Below are 5,692 nucleotides of genomic sequence, written 5' to 3' on the forward strand. Positions count from 1 at the left end.
GTTCAGACATTATGCCACATAGTCCACCATATCCCTTTTCATGTTATTCCACCAATAAACTCCCTTGAAATCATGACACATTTTTTGTAGAACCTGGGTGAACGGAATACTTAAAACTATGAGCCTCAATCATGATTCTTTCCCGAAGATCATCTACATCTGGAACACATAGTTGCCATTGGTACCGTAGTGTACCATCATCCATGCCAAGAGAGAAAACAAATTGTGGTCTTATGTTCATGAATCCCCTCCTTCAGCTGCGCAAGCAATGAATCATTGTATTGCTTTTCTTTGACCTCCGCTACAAGAGACTATTCAGCTCTATTATGCACAATTACTCCCCCTTCACTAGAGTCCGCAAGACGAACTCCTAGACTAGTCAACTGGTGAACTTCCCAGGACAACGACCTTTGATATGCCTTCAAGTGAGCCAAACTTCCCATAGATTTCCGGCTAAGAGCATCCACCACAACATTGGCCTTTACCGGGGTGATAGAGAATATCGATATCATAGTCCTTGAGCAACTCGATCCATCTTCTCTGTCTCAGATTCAACTCCTTTTGTTTGAAAATATATTGAAGGCTATTGTGGTCTGTAAATACATCCATGTGGACCCCCATACAAATAATGTTGCCGAATCTTTAGTGCAAACACCACTGCCGCAAGTTCTAAGTCATGTGCTACATAGTTCTTTCCATGATTCTTGAGTTGCCTAGAGGCATAAACTATCACCTTAACATGTTGCATCATTAGTGGAAAATCTTTATCATATTTCTCTTACATAGGACCTCCCACGAATTGAGTTCTTCAATAATTTCCCTGATATGGTTACAATCTCATGTGAATACTTGCAACTAACTCTTCCAAATTCTCAACAAAAGACATTACTGAATGAGTTGTTTTTAGGACCTTCTGTCTCAAATGAATAATAGCTGCTAATTTGCGCACATACCCTGATAACATCAACCTGCACGACATTGCATCAAATGTAAGGTAATATTATGCTTCGACTTTTCTTAGCCAACCTCTTCTCCCCATATGTGCCTTATAGAATTTAAGAAACCATACTACTTCCCCTGTAAATATTCTCACGATCCCTCTTTATGGTAAAACACTGCCCAAAACACATATCAAACAACACCCTTTATATGTATACAATTTAGGAAGAGTCACTGACTCGAGAAGGGCATTCTCTGAAACTTGAGATCCTCCTCAATTCTTCAACAACAACTTTTGATTTTACTCTTAAGTGTAGGACTTAGTCCACCTAATTCTATCCTCGATGAGTAACTCACCTCATTCCCTATATTGTAGCTACTAATAAATTTCCCTGATATTGCGGTTTAAGAGTTACCATGTTAAACATGTCTGGTCTGTAATAAGTGTTCATCCTCTTTTAATCTATTTTGAACCTTTCATTTGCCCTTTGGGTAGATTGTGTTGTCTTTTCCCCTTTTTTTATCGCCCTTTGGCCTGGACAATATGTTGGTACCATCTTTTCCTTCTAACTGGAACTTTCATTCCCATTCTATTTTGCTCATAGTGCATAATTGATAGCCTTTATTGTTCCACACACTTGTCTACCTCTCGTAAACTTGTAATATCATTGTGCCTAGTTTAGTGAGTTTATCATACCACAACTTCACCTCCAGTAGTCTCACTTTCCATTGTATGTAGACATGAACTATCTCTAGATCCTTTAGTTGATATTCGGTGTCACCCAAGTTAGTTGCATTACGGTTAGTCCTTTATAACTTTTATTAACACTTATGCTCTAACCGAGTCCACCATTCTGATATAAGATATTTTATACCATGACCATCTCAATTTATAGGTTTTCTCCCCATTTCTTCTCACCTCATTCTTCCTAGCTAGTTAATAGCCATGCACTCTTCCATATGTTACGTGGTCTTTTCCCTTAGTTATCTCATCATGCTCACCTCTTAACTCTTGTGAGGATATCCGTGGGAAAGTGTGTTCATCCGCATATCACTTAACACGTCTTTGCTTGTAAGTTTTGTTTTAGAGGCTCTCCATCAAGCCCAAATACGCTCTTAGGTTATTGTAGCATCACATTTATTTCTCCCACTCGTTTCGCCTTTCTTAACGTCTTGAAACTTTGGTTAAATCGCAAATCTATGATTAACCCATTCTAAAAACTTGCAACCTTCCATATTTGACCTATAGTACTTTCTTAGGTTCCATTGTTCCTAACCCTCTAACAAGTATAAAACCCCTTTACAAACATACTCTTAGTTTCTAGGATCATTGACCCTATCATTTACATTGCCATGTATGAAGAATTTACCTTCCTTAACCTTCCACCTTTTTGGGGGTACTAATGTTCTACCATTAGCATATCCTTTCAGATAATCACGTTATCCATTATCACTTTTCTAGACTATGTATGTCTTCAAAAAAATATTCAAACATCATAGCTACATGGTCTTACTTTTGTTTCATTGTATTTAAGTGGCCTCACTATGGCCTTCCTCCCCCACATGGGGCAAATGTCCAGGATTTCGACACAAGTCTTGAATTTTGGCAACTTTAGGGACATATGTCTCATATATCTATCCCTCATATATATGTTCGTCTATTAGGGAGATTTAAGTCACCATGGTATTAATCTAATAAGTTCTCTTCCCTTATTCAGCCACACAGGCTTGGGATTCCAATTCCTCATGTCAATATCCATTAGGACTGTAATATCACTTCGTACACTTCTGGATTTTTATAAAGTTCGTTGTAAATGGGTCTTCTCATCGTGGGTTCAATTGACTCTCCTTTCATAACTTCTTGTCTCCTAGGAGAGACTTGCACTCTCATCATTAATCTCCTGGTCATGTCTCTCATATATCACGTGCTTATATAACCAATTTTCTTTTACACCTTAGGATTATTTACATACTTCTCACACTACCCACACGTGCTATTTAAGCTTACATATTACTTATCAATTCAATGTTTCTTTGGAGGTGGTAATCATTTTTAACACGTTTCTCGAATAAATTATGCTCATGGTACAATGTACTTATCCTATATGCCCATACCATTCGTTCAACAAGATACATGTGCCATCTCCTTAATATTCATGCCTTTGCCCAATGGTCATGCCATATGACAACATTACTTGAAATAGACGAAAGAGCGTTTAAACTTACCTTGAATCTCAACGCACAAGTTAGAAAATAATCTTATAGTCAAGCTTTATCGCACGATCTGGAGTGTTGAAGAAGGGTAACATTCCTAAATGTTCGTGTAGCCTCCAACTTATAGATGTGGTCGACAACACACCGATAAGAAAGACTCTACTAGACACGGCTCCGAGACATCCTAGGACACTTTAAAACCTTAGGCTCTGATGCCAAGTTTGTCACGTCCCAATCTCGGGAGGCGCGACCGGTGCTCAATTGAGTGAACCCAACTGAGCAAGCCTTATCAAACACTTTCTACCCATCTCAATATGAATAAGGAAGCCATGCTTTCATTTATTTAGACAATAGGAAAGATAGTATATTCAACACGGTTAGTTCATTTTATATCACAACCTTAAACCGTAGTTAAGTTTCCAAGATTCCACACAATTATACTTTAGAGAAGCGAGAGATAGAATTACAACATAGTTCGTAGACCCATCCAACACCCGTACATAACCCACGCATATGTCTACAGAGCCTCTAAGGATGCAAAAGACAAGTATGACAATGCCGGCAACAAAGCCCTAACTATACCTCAAAAGTGGATATTTATAGCAAAAGATGTACAACACAACCCCCTTGAAGGAGAAAGGGGCTCACCAAGACTTTGCGAGAAGGATGCTCCACTACGCGCGATCGACACTATCCTCTATGGAGCCACCTACATTCATTTAAAAAAAATGTAGCGCTCCCGGCAAAAGGGACGTTAGTACCATGGAATAGTACTAGTATGTATAACTAAATACCATCCAGTTAGAAAGAACAACCATACAAGAGTAAAAGAAATCATAAGGACAACAAAGCTTCAAATAAGCATCACATCAATAATATAAGAGGTTCACATAGTTTTCACATAATTTCTGAAATTTTTGGTTGTGGCATTCCTTATCGTGGCATCATCATCCATATTACCACCGCTTCCTTGAGCGGAGTCCGATCACGGCCCGATCGGCTAAGCCGTCTTACCAAGACGTTATTCTTATTTCATTCTCACTTTTCAGTTTCAATTATCAATACATTACCACCATGTGTGTATAACATGGCGTCCGATCACGGCCCGATCGGCTAAGCCGTCTTACCAAGACGTTACCCTTTTCCGTTAATCATCTCACTTCAAACTTTGGATTCATATGAATTAGTTTCTCGGCACTTAGGTCCACAATTACCACATTCCATAACTCACATTTCGCATTATTCCCATTTTCAACATTTATCTTGCCATTTAGGATCATAGGAACATACAAAAGCAATTTAAGTTATAAACATATAGAGAAATTCATCTAGTTCGGCATATTAATCACAATGTAACCTTGACTTGACATTTAGGCATTTAGCACATAGCTCATGTTTTTCCACACATCCTCAATTTACAAAGAATAACCACTAAACACATGGAGAAGAATCTTCCACATACATTTTCACAACATCAATTTATTTGACATAACAAATACCACATCAATCGAATTTCGGGCTTACAACATTTGCACGGGCACCATGGAGGCTCAATTTTTAAAAGGAGGGGTTTTTTAGCCATACATACCTTATTTAAGCTTTCCTTAAGTTACTACGACGTTCTATAAATTCTAGCAATCCCAATCTACTTGAGACATAACAAAATTGAACATAAATTAGGAAGGTATTCATGGTTTCAGCTCATTTGAGCATTTTATCAAATACTAGTTGAGCATCTTGATTTCAAATCTCTTTTACAAGATTTCCTTCATTCCCCAACCCAATCTTTACTTATTTATGTTCAACAAACTTCCCACAAACCTAATGTGTACATGCATGTATACATAATACTATTACACCCAAGAATCATACCTCAATAACCCATCTTACAATCTCTACAATACCAACACAACCTAGGTTAGGCACCTATGGCTTCCAATCACCATCCCATGAGTTCTAACGTATATATCATACATAAATAATCACCATAGAGTAGTTAGAGATGATAGACATACCTCTTGTAGTAAGAATCTTGAGAATCCCCACTTGTAGTGTTCTAGATCAATTTAAGGATTTGAATGGGAATCTATGAATTTTCAAGATCAATCCTTGTTAATATAAGTGTTTAGGAGTAGTAATCAACTCAAAATACTCCAAAAACATTACCTTGGATCATAGGAGGGAAGTATGGGACGGATTCCCCTTGATAGAGCAAGTCCTAGATCAAACAAAATGACTTAGAGACTCTCCATACCCGGTCTTGGGGTATTTATAGGGCTGCTAGGCACGCGGCCGTGGTCAAACCGAGCCCGGGATGCGGTGGTCGCGCTCGGAGGCAGAAACTTTCAGCTTTCCCGCGGCCGCGCCGCGGACGTGCGTCTGACACAGGTCCAGTAAAATGGTCATAACTTTCTGTATACACCTTCAAATGACAAACGGTTTAATGCGTTGGAAACTAAACTCAAAGAGCTTTAATTTTATAGGTTGTGAATCGCACAGCACCTTATATAAATGGAGATATGCTTGTCCAAAGTGAGGT

The sequence above is a fragment of the Nicotiana sylvestris genome, chromosome 5, assembly GCF_000393655.2.
Source record: "Nicotiana sylvestris chromosome 5, ASM39365v2, whole genome shotgun sequence".
NCBI classification, from domain to species: domain Eukaryota; kingdom Viridiplantae; phylum Streptophyta; class Magnoliopsida; order Solanales; family Solanaceae; genus Nicotiana; species Nicotiana sylvestris.